Source organism: Equus przewalskii, chromosome 6 (assembly GCF_037783145.1).
Source record: "Equus przewalskii isolate Varuska chromosome 6, EquPr2, whole genome shotgun sequence".
In the NCBI taxonomy this organism is placed as follows: domain Eukaryota; kingdom Metazoa; phylum Chordata; class Mammalia; order Perissodactyla; family Equidae; genus Equus; species Equus przewalskii.
In genome coordinates, this window is record NC_091836.1 from 85,726,688 (window position 1) to 85,741,984 (window position 15,297).

The following is a 15,297-nucleotide window of genomic DNA, read 5'->3' on the forward strand; positions in this document are numbered from 1 at the left end:
TACAGTACTCCACCAGGCACTCTAATAGTTGGTCCACCTATTACCTCTCTCCTATAACTCTCCTCTGTGATACTGTCACACTGGTCTCCTGGTTGTTGCTCTAACATATTATGCTTCTCATTCAGAGCCTTTGCTCTTCAGTTCCCTCTAACTGAACTGCTCTTCCCCTGGATAGCTGAATGGCTCACTCTGTCACCTCCTTCAAGTTTTCATTGAAAAGGTGACATTTGTGTAAAGTCTTCCCTGATAACCTAGTTAAAATCGCAACCTTCTCTAACTCCGCTGCCTATGTGCTTTACTTATTTTCCCCTTAGCATTTAGTACCATCCAGTAACTATATATTTTACTTATTTATTTTATAGTCTTTCCCCTCTAGACTGTAAATTTCATGAAGCTGAGATTTATCTGTTGGGTTCACTCCTGTATACACAGCATCTAGAACAGTCCTGGAACAAGCAAGTTTTCATTCACGTCTGTTATACAAATAAACGAAATTAAATCTAATGTGGACCAGATAGGGAAGCAATTCTTCCCAACAGCGTGTCTTTGGTATTCTGTAAGACACTCAAGAACACACAAAAATATCACATTTAAAATGAATATTTTAACCTAAAAGATACAACAGATTTTTAATCCACTCTTGTTACATTCGTTTTCATTTAAACTATCTGGGAGTCACCTTAAATGTGCCAAATAATAAACCATTAATTTCCTTCTCTGAGGGAAGGAAACTAAATGTATGTATTCCCAGAACGGTTCTTCAGAGCCACATGGCCCTTTTTCGTCAGACCAAAACACATTACAATTTTGAAGTACCTGTAGGAAATATAGTTCATGTCTGCTTGTTGATTAGAAATACTGGCCTTGGGCTCAACAGAACAATTTGGCTAATGATGAATCTTTGGGTGTTTTCTGAAGATCTGAAGTCATGAAAGTAGGTGAGATTGCCCTGGGAGAATGTGTAGTGAGAAGAGGGAACGAGAGACAAGGAGGAAATCATGATGGCCACTAACACGTAACAAAGGTTAAGGAAACAAAAGGTCAAAGGGAAATAACAGATAGGTGTGAAGACTGGTATCAGACAAATAAGGGAACAGAGCGTCCTAAGAAGGAAGTGGTCAGTAATGTCAGAAACTACAAAGCGGTGACAAAGGATGAGGACTGGAAAAAACACCCTAGATCTAAGAGCTCATTTGTGATTATTTTAATAACAGCTTTACTGAGATATAATTAACTTATTATAAAATTCACCTATTTAAAGCATTCAAGTTGTTTTTAGTATATTCAGAGTTGTGTGACAATCATCACTACCAAATTTCAGAATATTTTCATCACTCCAAAAAGAAACCCTTCACCCATCAGCAGTCACTCCTGTTTTCCCTCTCCCACAGACCCTCATTACTAATTTTCAAAGAAGACAGTTAAGAGAAGTGTGGAAAACTGAAAAAAGAATTACAAGTAACAAGGGCATATTATTCTTTAAATTCTTTGACACTAAAGAGAACTAGGAGAGAGAAGTAAATAGGATGAAGTAATTAAAACGGGAAAGGTCTTCAACATGAGGTAGGTTGAAGTGAAGGATTCAGGGGACAAAGATTGAAAGGCACAAGAGATAGAAGATAAATACTAGATCAGATCTGGGTACACTAGTTGAATAAGATGGAATCAGATGCATAGACAGAAGGGTCTGACTTGAAAAGGAAGAGACACCTTAGGAGACTGAGGTGATCATGGTAAGGAAACAGGAAGGCAATAACTAAAAATAGAGGACTTCAGGGAGCTAATGTGGAAAGCAGATTTACTTTCCACTATCTAAACTTTGGAGAGTTTTAAATATTTCATCATTTGCAAGCCATAGTATTTTATTTTATTTATTTATTTATTTATCTATCTATTTATTTAACACTCTCTCTCTTTTTTCTAAATTTTTCCTTCTCCCCAAAACCCCCCAGTACATAGTTGTGTATTTTAGTTGTGAGTCCTTCTACCTGTGGCATGTGGGATGCTGCCTCAGCATGGCTTGATGAGTGGTGCTAGGTCCGCACCAAGGATCTAAACCCTCGAAACCCTGGCGGCCTGGGCCGCTGAAGCAGAGCGTGCAAACTTGACCACTCGGCCAGTGGGCCACCCCCACTACTATTTTAAAACAAAGTTGATAAATATGTAATAGAGGAATTTTCTCTTCTTATTAGGATACACAAAGTGGCAAGATACTGTCACTCTGACCCCAACAAAGAAAAATAAGCTAAATAAGTTTTTTAAATAATGGTTTTAAGGCATATTAGCGAGCAGAGGACACAAAAAACCTAACGAATTAAATTCCAGAAAGTAATAAACCCATCATAGGAGAGGTAGACCCACTGCTGCTCTCATCCCTGGTACAGCAGCAGCAGGAGGAATGCACCGTAGATGGGGATAACGAGAAACAAGTCAGACTTTTAACAGTCACCTAAAGGCTAGCCTGACAGATTAGAATTCTGAGGAGTGGTAGGGCTAAGTCTGAGTGGTCTAAAGCACTGCAATAAGAATTATAAGGAGTCCCAGTCATGGAAGAAGTCTGTACCCACCCTCCAACTCTTCCTCACAGGTCTTCACTAAATGCATAGGTAGCACACTGAAAGCTGGAGACAGGGCAGAAGAGCTGAAAGAGATCCCCCTTGAACAATGTGGGCCTTCCCAAAGTACACGGCAGCCACCCTCCAAAGGAAGGCTGGGCGAGTGAGCAGGCAGAAATCCATCTGAGGCACTCCAAGCTTTCAGCTACCAATGGCTGGGGATGGAGCAGGAGAGCTGAGAAAAAGTCCTCCAAGGCATTCCAAGCCTTCACAGACTGTAAAACAGCTGTCCTCTAGAGGCTGGGTAAGGACAGCAAGGTGAGACTGCCTGAGACACAGAAAGCCAGGAAGCACGACTAGAGAACAAAGAGACTTTCCAGCAACCTAAAAAGCCAGCAGCTAGGCTGCCAAACAAATCTCTGGAATCAAGTCAGTGCTCAGACCCCAAATCCTGCTAAAGAGAAAGTCATAATTCTGCTCTAAAGTATTTCAACCCAGTGTTAAAGTGAATCCAACTAAAGCTGCAACAAAACACAGACTGATCTTACTTATAGACTTTCTCCATTAAGTGGCCTGACATAATAAAGGGCATTTTGAAGATAAGTAAATAATAAGTTAACTTCAAGCTCCACTGTCATTTTATACAAGACTGGCATATGATCAAAGATTATGAGGCAAACAAGCATGAAAATATGACCCATGGTCAAGGAAACAGTCAAAATAAATAGATATAGAGATGGCCTAAATGTTAAACTTACCAAAGAGGAACTTTAAAATAATTACGTGAAAATACTAAATGATATAACAGAAAAGATGAATGATATGCATGAAGAGGGGGAAATTTCAGCAGAATGATACAAATTACAAAAAAGAATAAAAAAGAAACACTAGAAAAGAAAAATATATCAAAAATAAAGAATTAGATGGACTCAACAGCAGAAGAAAAGACTGGTAAACTTGAAAACAAATCAATAGAAAATATCCAAACTAAAACAGAGAAAAAAGAGAGAGGAGAGGTAAAACAGCATGCCTGAGTTCTGCGGGACAATTTCAAATGGTCTAATATATACATAATTGGAGTCCCAGGAGAGGACAGAGAGAATGAAACAGAAGAAATATCTGATGAGAAAATGGCCAAGAACTTTCTACAAGTGAAGAAAGACATCAACCAAACAAATCTAAGTTCAGGGAAGACCAAGCAAGGATAAAGATAAAGTAGAAAATGAACCTAACGGAGTCACAGAGTAATGTAGATTCAATGACTACTTGAATGAAATAGCTTCAGTTCTTACTAATATTCGTGGAGTTAGGGTTAAATCAATCTAATATCTAGAGTCTGTTCCTAAAGAAATCAGGAACTTGTAGAATTTAGCTCTTTTCTCCAAATTTAAATACACTAAATGTGCACAGTTATATTTCTAGGTTTGCGGTATTACACCATCAAACTTCCTCATTTCAACCTAATTCAATTTTACTCTGGATTTTTGGTGAAACGTTTTTTGATAAAAATTAAGAGTAAGTTAAATCATCAAACTCAATCAAAATCAAAAATCTTCTCTCAAAAAAAAAATCCTAGGGGCCAGCTCCGTGGCCAAGTGGTTAAGTTCGAGCACTCCACTGCGGTGGCCCAGTGTTTCGTCGGTTCGAATCCTGGGCGCGGACATGGCACTGCTCATCAAACCACGCTGAGGCGGTGTCCCACATGCCACAACTAGAAGGACCCACAACTGAGAATATACAACTATGTACCGGGGGGCTTTGGGGAGAAAAAGGAAAAAAATAAAATCTTAAAAAAAAAATCCTAAAATTTCCATCTATTAATAAGAACTTTTTATAATTAAATTTAATATACCTCCAAGGGGAAAAAAACACTGGTACACTCAATTATTAGGTGCAATAGGAAGCCAAAGGTGTGTTTTATGCAGAGACATTCATGTTACCTGATTTACATTGTTCAAACATCCTTATCTACTCTGTGGAAAACAGACATAAGCAAAACAAAAATGGAAACTGGGAGACCAATTAACAGACAACTGAAATAGTCTAGAAAAGAACTTCACTGACTTGAATGAGGATGACAAATGAAAATGTTAAGAAGTGGTTTATTTTAAACAAGCAAACAAAAATGATAAGTTCAGACAGTAAATGAAATGGGGGGGAAACAGTAATGTGACAGAGAATGATTTAGCTGAAGGGATACTATTTTTAATAGTGTAGGCAGGGAAAAGATGAAATTGGAGCCCTAATCTGGACATAAGAAGAGAGAGTCACGGGAAAAGCTAAGAGAAGAGCCTTCCTAATCTACTTCACAAGTTTAAAGATGGATAAGCCTAGACTGGCTCCCGCATTCTTTAACCTCCATACCACACTTAGAATTATGCTTTGCCCAAGTACTACAAACAATTATAAAGGGCTTAATTCTTCCATTTTGACAAAAAGCAATGGCTACACTATAGTCTAATAATCACTAGCAGTCATTATACCACCTTCAGTCCTTAGGAGCAACATCCTAAACATAAGAGATTCACAACAAACACTTTCATCCAGAACAACTTCCCATATCTGCATATGTGTATCACTGTTATGTGTTTGGGAGGGGGACAAGGAAGAGGGGGGATACAGTCACAGCAAGAGGTTCCTGTTGAAAGACATTTTACTGACAAAGCAGTTTTCAATCTAACTCAGAATCCCAACAGTAGTACTGCTTTGTGGAGATAATTACTGAACTTTGGACTACTTTATTGTTCATTCATTTAACATGAATCATTAAACATACTCTGACATTACCCCAATTCCAACACGACAAATAACAGTAAGCTTTTGTGCTAAAAGTTATGGTATATGCCTCCATTTCCAACACGGTTTAAGGCAGGAAAAAATAAAACTGAGTTGCAACTGAGAACCCCCAAATACACAATAATAATAATGAAAAACTGACATGAATACTTCTGGAATTTTCCCCCAAACTCTATCAATTTCTATGGCTAAAAACATCTTGTTTTCACGTGATACCAAGTACACAAAATTGCTAGTTTTATAGAACAACAGTGATAACAAAGAGAAGAAAATGATGCAGTAGCAAGACCAAAGCTCAAATATCAGATTTCCCTCTTATTAACTGTGTAATCTTACAGCAAGCTATGTAATCTCCCTTTGTCTTATTTTCTCATCTGTAAAACACAGATCATATCTCATAGTATTGTCAGGGTTAAATAAAAGAATATATATATATATATAAAATGCCTGGTATATAACAGGCATAAAAAATATATATATTACATCTGTCCAATTATTGGAACAACCATCAGTATGTTCCTACCATTAAAAAAGACAGCTTACTGCCAATAAGCACATAAAAAGATGCTCAACATCATTAGTCATTAGGGAAATGAAAATCAAAACCACAATGAGCTAACTTCACACCTACCAGAATGGCTATAATTAAAAAAACAGAAAATAACAAGTATTGACAAAGATGTGGAGAAATTGGAACCCTCATCCTTTGCTGATGGGAATGTAAAATGATACGGCCACTTTGGAAAACACTGTGATGTTTCCTCAAAAAATTAAACACAGAATTACCATATGACCCAGTAATTCCCCTGCTAGATATATATCCAAAAGAACTAAAAACAAGGACTTAGCCATCTGTACTCAAATGCTCACAGCAGCATTATTCACAATAGCTAAAAGGTAGCATCAGCCCAAGTATCCATCAATAAATGGATATACAAAATGTGGTATATTACATACAATGGAATATTATCCAGCCATAAAAAGGAATAAAGTTCTGATACATGCTACAACATGTATGAAAACATTATGCAAGGTTACAAAAGCGAGACACAAAAGGATAAGTATTGCATGATTCCACTTATATGAAATATCTAGAATAGGTAAATTCATAGAGACGGAAAGTAGATTAGCAGTTACCAGGGCTGGGAAGACGGGGAATGGGTAGTTACGGCTTAATGGGTACAGAGCTTCTATTTGGGGTGATGAAAAATTCTGGAAACAGACAGTGGTAAACATTGTACAACAGTGTAAATATGATTAATGTCACTGAATTGGACACTTAAAAATGATTAAAATGACAAATTTTGTTAAATATAATTTACATAAAAGTCATTAGAAAGTCATCATCTTGATAGAAATGTTCACATAGTTTCCTGTCTTCAAAAAACTAATTCTACAATCTGCTTTTGACGATTAGCAAATATAAACAGTTTACGTATATAAAAAATTATAGAGGAAACCAGATCCAAGGTTTACGGGAACTCTCTGTACTATCTTAACAATTTTTCTGTAAACTAAAACTGTTCTAAAAATTAGTTGGGTTTTTTTTAAAAGGCAACTTACTGAATCTCAAAAAGCATTATGCTAAGTGAAAGAAGCCAGACTCAAAAGGCTGTTTATACTGTATGATGCCAATTTACACGACATTCTGGGGAGGCAAAACCATAGGAATTAAAAAAAAAATAGGTGTTGCCAGAGATTAGAGGGTGAGTGGAAAGGACTGATTACGAAGGGGCATAAGGACACTTTCTGGAGTGATGGAAATATTCTATATCTTAATTGTGGTGGTGGCCAGTTACACATTGTTGGTATTTCCCATAATTTATAGAGCTGTATAACCTAAAACACCTAAACTAATAACCTACAACAGATGAATTTTACTATAAGTAAATTATATCTCAATAAACCTGATTTTTTAAAAAACCTAAACAGTTACAGTTCATGTCATGCATTTCAACACAGGCAGAATTTCAGTCCGATAAATGTCATTATGAGATCCAGTCAGATGAAACCAGGCTATAGTCTCTGAAGCCAAAGAGCACCTTTTCTCAACTCAGCATTGTAGTCTAAAAAACATTTACACACTAAACTAAAAAGAGGAGTCAGAACAGTTACAAATTACATTATAAACACATATAAATGACTTAAGTCAATTTGGTTATGGCTACTCATAGCACTATGGTTTAATTAGGTCTCCTTCAGAGTTTAACTTGGGGGAATAAAACACACACTTTGCATAATTCCCAAAACTGCAAATAAAACATCTGAAAAAGTACTTTCCTGTTCGCCAATTAGACATTTTCCTAAGGGCGTTTATCTCTTCCATCAACATCCATGTTCTTTTCCCACCTCATCAGAAGAAAAGTACCTGCACTGATTTCCCTCTATTGTCTCCTCTCATTTTCCCCACCCTTTTATCTTGAAAGGATTTCATCTTTGCTTTTTCCTCTCATTTCACAGTAGAACTTTAATACTTAATGTCCTCCTGCTTCTACTGGTATTTTCTGAAGGTAAACTGCCAATTTCTGTTCTTATAGGAAATTTTTTTTAATGGCCTATTTCAATTAGGATTTCCCATACTGCAAATTTTTAACCAATTTTCTTTTCTTAACACTGTCTATTCCTTTCTCTTTTCATAGTCAAATTCCTTATCAAATGCCTACTCATTTCACAACAGGAACTAGCATTACTCTGCTGCTCATCTACAGTCATCAACCTCTCCTTCAGTCCTCTTAACTATGTCTTCCACACTACTCAAGCCACAACGAGTTCACAGCCCATGCTAAGATTTCCTGAATCATCCAAGTAATATAAAAGTTCTGACCACCGGCCTCTAAATTCTTTATTGCAGATGTCTATTCTCACCTCTTACTTCACCTGTTCTGTCCTTATCTTTTCAAATAAGACTTGTGAATCCTTCCTTAAACCTGTACTTTATTTTCCTTACCTAAGTTTTTCCCCAAGTTGTTCCCTATGCATCGAAATTACTGCCCTTGACACCTCTTCACCTTCTTCTTCTACAGTAACAATTTAAGATCTAAACTCTTTATTCAAAAATCAAAAATCTTGTCTAATCAATGCTCATCAATTTTAAATGTAACTATACCGCCCTCTACATCTTTTCTTCCCCATTAACAATTTTTTAATAACTAAAGTACTTTATACTATATGTATAGACTATATGTATACACACATATATGTATATACGTAATACACATATATATGTGTACATATAGCATATGTATAAAGTACTTTAGTAGTTGGCTGTATGTATAGCAGTTGGACTATAAACTCCCTAAAGGCAGGAAATACCCATTCTTTCATATACATTCCAAAATCTGGCAAGTGCTATGTATCTAAATCCAGTACCATATGAATAGAAACTATGAAAAGAACACTAGGCTTAGCACTGCAAGACACTGTAAGTTCAAGCAATACCTCTAATGTATTAGGCTAAACAAGTCACAATCTCACTGGGCCTCATTTTCCTCTTCAAGAAAATGATAAAAATATTATTTTTATATTTTACTTCACAGAGAGTAAGGTGGGTGGGGGGAAGCATAGTTAAGCTATAATCATCAATCAATACAAATGTAAGAATATTTACTTTATCATTGTTAATCATAGTTATCTTGCCTAAAATAAGCCTCTAGTGGGGGGTTTTTTTAAACTAAACTCAATGCACAGCAAAATAAGTGAATCAACACACCATTTACTCATATCAATAACTTTTGTCCTATAAGACTAACAGAAAGCCATATATTTAGCAGTAAAGATGTTAATTATATAGTATCTTAATGCACTCTCAAGGTTAAAAGATAAATACTTGCTGCTAAGCCAATAATTAGTACCTTCAAATCAACTAAAATCAAGAGTGTATAAAAATCCCATTCTCTTTTGTATCCAAATAGCTGAATCTAAAATTTTAAGAACTCCAAAAAGTAGTTTAAAATGGTATAAATCTCCTTTTTAACTGCCTAAAATGTCCATGTGCACTCTCCCATTGTGTTTTGAATCCATCACGTTATAAATAACAGATTGCAGAGAAAAGGAGGGATACAAAGTATACATAAATGCACAAAATAAAGATTTCAAAAATATGACTCCATGACAGAGACAAGGAAGTTTCTTCTAGTCCCAACCGTAACCCCACGAACAACCTGAAAGATATCCTACAGCAATATCATTAATGACCATAATTCCAATCAAAAGAGCATCAGGTGGGGGCCACCCCCATGGTTAGAGTTCCCCGGGCTCTGCTTCAGCAGCCTGAGTTCGTGAGTTTGGGTCTCTGAAGCGGACTTACTCCACTCATCAGCCATGCTGTGGAGGCATCCCACATACAAAAAACAGAGGAAGATTGGCACAGATGTTAGCTCAGGGCTAATCAATCTTCCTCACCAAAAAAAAAGGGCATCATGTATGGATATTATCAAAATAATTATAAATTATTAGTAATACATTTCTCAAACGAGTTGCTTTTCCTTTTCAAGTAGGAATCCAAGACAGAAAAGCAGAATTTTCATCCTTTAGATCTGCACTATCTAATATATGGTAGCTACTAACCACATGCAGCACACTATTCAGAGCTTGAAATGTAGCTAGTCCAAAGTGAGATGTGTTCCAAGTGTAAAATGCACATCAGATTTCAAAGACTTACCAAAAAAATGTGAAGTATCTTACATATGTGGCTCTCATTTAATATTTCTACTGGACAGCACTGATTTAGATGTAGTCAACTCTCGAATAAAAAATGGATACCAGAGGTATTACACATCTTATTTAATATCTCACTGCTTGGTACTACCACAGCAGGGTCTAGAACCTGATCACCTTTATCCCACCCTTATTAACAGAAGGAATTCATCCTTTAAGACTCAACTTAAGCATCATCTTCCTCATCAGATGCACTCATTCCCTCTCTCTCTCCCAGCCCAGGTAATCACATCTTTTTTAGTACTTCGGATGTACCACTGCCCTTATAACCACACTGTTAAAATTTGTGTGACTGTCTCCCCAGATGGAACAGAGACCTTCTTGAGGACAAGCAGTGCCTCATTCATTTTTCTATTCCGGGAACAAGTGCAGTGCAGGCAGCTTTGTAGGCCCTCTGAAAACAAGATCTTTCAGAGGGTCAATTTTTAGCCCTACTCAGGTACAATGAACAAATCAAATCACATACTATCTGAATGCACTGCACGAAAACTTTCACTGTTATCATTTACCTGCCTTAAATTCTTTTTAAATATGGCAAATATAATAAAATGGATAATTTATGTTATCAAAGCAACACAAGTTACAAAGCATTAAAAAAAGTGCTTTGTACTGCTGCTCAGAAAAGTTTGGTCTGACGCTCTGATAAGAACTCTGATCTCTTGGGAAATTCAACACTCTCGTTAGGTATAAATTCACTTACTGAATGTGCTTACTAAGTGCAAAAACACTGTACTAGATTAAAAAAAGATTCCTAGACATGGGAATTGATGCAGCAATATTCCATTAACTGAAAACTTTAGAATGGCAGAAGGGAGAAACAAAGCATCACAGGTTCAGCATAGAGCTAATTACATAAAGTTACAGTGTGTAAAATTCCTAAATGCAAGCATGCCAACTTTCATATTCCATAAAACAGAAAAACTTGTGAAACCTATGGATGAAAACATTAAAATGTATTGCTTGCCAAGAAAAACTGCAAGCAACATGCACACAAAACAAAAATAGCAAGAGATTTTCCTAGGAAAAAAACTGCTGTAGAATCTGTTAATTTAGGCCAAGTTACTCGTGGAAGAAGCTCTGTATGTGCTTCGCGCCTATATAAAATCACTTCTGAATTAAGTTTAAATAATAAAATCTCTTTATTAAATAATAAAATCTCTCTCTTCTCATTCAGTCATAATGCTTTTCAGTACACAGACTGTCTTAACGTTAAACAAGAAGTTATCTTCAACCACACAGTCCAATTCGCTAGCATGAACAAGAGCCCCAACGCCAACCAGGCAGAGCCGCTAAGAGGAGGCTCCCGCGGAGACTTCACCACCAGCCCAGGAAGCAAAGGTACAAAGTCTCTCTCGGAATCAGCCTTCCTGGAATCAGCCTTCCTGGACGTCAGCACAGCCTTCCCCCTTTATACAGTATCTTCAACACTCTTCGAGGAATAGCTTTCTCTTCTCTGCATCTCTTCTAATCTGTCGCTTTGATGCTCCAAAAATATTAAACCATTTTCCCCACAGAGCCTTTCTGCCTGACGCCCTCCTCGAAAGATTTTAGGGTACCTCTTTAATAGTTAATCTTGCTCAAAGAGGAAGGCCTCTTCCCTCAAGTCAACTCAACACCCACTGTTCAAAATAAAAACATCACTGCAACCCCAACTTCCTCAGGCTGATGCAGGGAGAGAACGACCACAGGCTCCCTCTCCCACGTCCTTCATCTCCAGACCTTCCTCCTCGCTGAGCTTCTCCTTCCTCATTGCCCTCCCCAATCCCTGCTCCCCCCCCCCGAAAAAAAAAAATTCCACAGCTGGAGAATCTCGTTTTTAAAGCCAAACCATTTACTGAGGAAAATAAGTACGTGCTTTTTCCTTCAATTATTTATTGTTCCGCCGTCACTCAGGAAGAGTGGAGCAAGTATTTTTAATCTCACCGCCCTCCCAGAAAGATGATGCGCTAAATACACACTGAAATAATACTGTCTTGCCGAAGCAAGTGGATTCGCGGCAAAAAGGCAACCGGGGGGAAGGCAGGAGAAAAAGGATCCCGAGCCCCCAAAGCGGGAGACGGGACAAGGAGGTGAAGGGGGGCATAACTGAGAAGCGCAGCACACACAGTCGCCAGAACCTAACAACTCGACCGGGGAACAGGACCGGCCGCGGAGCTCCAGCCCGGTCCTCTCAGACAGGCGGCTGGCCTCCCCTCCCCCTCTGGGGCAAAACTAACTCCCAGACGCCCCCCACCCCGACCGGGGGGGCCTGCTGGGGGCGCGGGCCCCTGGCACCTTCGGCGGGGCAGTCGGCAACGGCTCGGGGGGAAGCAAGGCCCGGAGGGAGGTGAGTCGGGCCAGGGCAGCGCCAAGAGTACGGGATGGAGGGTCAGAGGCGGGCACCCGGGGGGCTGGGGGCCACGGCGAGGGACCCTCCCATCCTGAGATCCCCGGGGCCCCTCGCCGGCCTTGCAGAGCAGGGTCCCAGGTACCGACCCCGCCGCACCTACCGCTCCTCACCTCACGCTGCCTGAGCCTCTGCCTCCACCACAGTCCGAGCGCCCACAGCCGCCGCGGTCCCAACCATTTTCCCCTCAGCCGCCTCAGCCGCCGCGGAGAGCTTCGGCGGACTCCGCGGCCAGCCAAGCACAGTACGTCACTTCCGGCCTGGGAGGCACCGCCTTCCGCGCCCAGGCTTCTTGCGGATTGGCTGGTGTAGACGGCCTACCTGAAGTAGTGGGCGGGGTTTGGGCGAGTCCCGTGAGGCTGCATCCCGGCTAGTTGGGGCCGGGGGCTGGGGGCCGGGTGCCCCAGGGAATGCTGAGCCGCCTCTGGATGTCTCTCCCTGCATTCCCGGACTGGGGGCGGCGGGCCTCCGGGACACCAGCTGCCACCTCTCAGGCCGCGCGTCGGAAGCGCCGCCAACCACCGAAGTACTCTATTGTTCCCGTGTCCTCTCCAGGGACTCCGCGCTCGCTTCCATCCGGGCTGCGGGTCCCAGATTCGCGGTCTTGGCCCCAGGCCGCGCCGAAATTGGTTTGTGATTGAAAGACTGAAAGGAACAGGCAAAATAAAAAATCGTCCTCTCTAACCAGCATTTACCGAGTCTCACGGTGGATCAGGTGCTGTGGGGTGTGTAATTAGTAGCCCATCGCGTGGATTGTGTAAAGCGCTTTCACATCAGTGTCTCATGTTAATTCCCCACAGCCAGATAAGGAAGATAGCCCAGTGATAACTCACAGCCAGACGGCTCTTTTACATTACAAAATATCTTCACACGCAATATCCATAATAATACCTTCCTCATGAGAATTGAATGAGATTATGCTTGTAAAGCGTTTAGCCCTCAAATGTTAGAGTTAAAAAATTACATAACGATGTTAAGCAGATAGGAAAATTATCCCCATTTACAGATGGTGAAGCTGCGGGCATGATTCAAACTCATTTTTTACTCCAATCCGCAGCATTTTACAACAGATTGTCCCTTAAACAGTAAGAGAAGAGGGTCCGATCCTTCCAGACTAATGTGGGAGACTAATTTGGGCTACAATTCTCAGTGAAAAAAAATTTTGTGTGTGTAATTGTAAGAAGACTAAGAGAAGTAGAAACTTACCTACAACAAATAATAGGAAAGAAATCTGATTTTTCTTTCTTTTTTTTTTGGAGGGAGGATGTGAAGTGGAGGTAGCCCTCTAATCACTGTAATAAACATGCCTACACCTCCCAGGAGATGAGGAGACTGGATAGAGTTGCTATCCTATGGAGAAATCTAGAAGCAACTGTATGATTATTCCTTGTGGCTGTGGCTGCCAACTCTTGTCTGCCCACCCTTCCTACTCCTAGCTTTTCGCCAGCTTCCCTTCTCTCCCCCATACGCACACTTCCAGACAGGGTTTACACACCCTAGAAGAATGTCCCTTAGGAATCCGCTTAGTTCTACAGCATTGTTCTGCTTTATCTCCTGATCAAAGGAGGAATTTCTAGAATTGGCAGCACTTTCAAATGATTAAAAGAGGAGGGGAAAAAGATTTATCTCAGGGTTGGTTTCCTAACTCCTGGCCCGGAACTGAGTGTGCCTTCGGAAAAGAAGGAAGAAGCTTTGAGAGAACACCGTGTCTTGAGGGAAGATTAACTGTTAACCGTTTAACTTTTTTGTATCTTATATTTTTTGTAAGAGAAAATATTTTCCCTGGGTCCTAGCAGCAGAGAGCCCTTGCTGGAGTGAGTTCCTTGTTGCAGTTCCGACTTCAGCATTTCATTACGTCTCTTGAATGACCAGAAGCTTTCCAATAAGAAGAAGAGGAAGGAAGGGAGCTTGATGGTTCTCCAGTTTCGAAAAGAGCAGCATTCACAAATTGCCAGGTGTCAAGAATCTGCACTGGTAGCCCTCCCTTAGCATATTTCATCTGTCTGACAATGGCGTGTGAAGATGCACGTGTCAACAATAGAAACACAAACTTCTAGGAGAAAGTGCATACTGGTGCTGCTGTCATTGGAACCGAAGAGAACATAGGTAGCAGCCATTTCTCCTCTTTCCGTACTTCAATATTAATCTTTCCAGTTTCAATATTAAGATTTAAAGTTAGTGGCTGGCCTGGTGGCACAGCAATTGGGTGCACACGTTCCGCTTCGGCAGCCCAGGGTTCCCCGCTTCGGATCCCTGGAGCAGACATGGCATCACTTGGCAAGCCATGCTGTGGTAAGCACCCCACATATAAAGTAGAGGAGGATGGGCACGGATGTTAGCTCAGGGCCAGTTTTCCTCGGCAAAAAGAGGAGGATTGGCAGCAGATGTTAGCTCAGGGCTAATCTTCCTCAAAACAAAACAAAAAAAAGATTAAAAGGTAAAGAAAAGAATTGAGGAGGTATTATGTTTTTAAGTGTTCCAATCCTAACCTCCCACAGAGAACTTCACAGCACCACAAATATTCCCAAACTTCTTCCAGTCCCAAATGAGAAATGGGTGACCTTGTTTTACCACAGGTAAAAATAGTGGCTGACATTTACTGAGCATTTGCTAGGGTTAGGCCCTGTTCTTAGTGTTTTACAAGTCATTGAATCTCTCCAACAACCTTACAGTAAAGTACCATTATTATATCCTCATTTTATAGCTGAGGAATTTGAGGAACAGGAGAGCATTGTCCAGAGTGTTGCCATGAGTGACACAGCTACTAAATAGTACAGCTGGGATCCAAACCCGAGTCTGACTGCACTGCCCCCAACAGGCCAAGGAGATTTTAACGACAATAAA

The 15,297-nt window shown here is 40.1% G+C and overlaps 1 protein-coding gene across 2 annotated transcripts in view; it reads right to left on the minus strand.

Moving 5' to 3' along the window:
* Window positions 1-12,722, minus strand: part of PIK3C2A (phosphatidylinositol-4-phosphate 3-kinase catalytic subunit type 2 alpha) — a 91,155-nt gene extending 78,433 nt beyond the window's left edge. The window contains exon 1 of one of the 2 annotated variants that reach the window (XM_070626513.1): window positions 12,567-12,722. The gene's annotated coding sequence lies outside the window, so the exon portion shown is untranslated. Of the gene's footprint in view, window positions 1-12,556 lie in introns of both variants that reach the window. The other variant, XM_070626514.1, reaches the window with a different exon arrangement.
* Window positions 12,723-15,297: the final 2,575 nt, after the last annotated feature.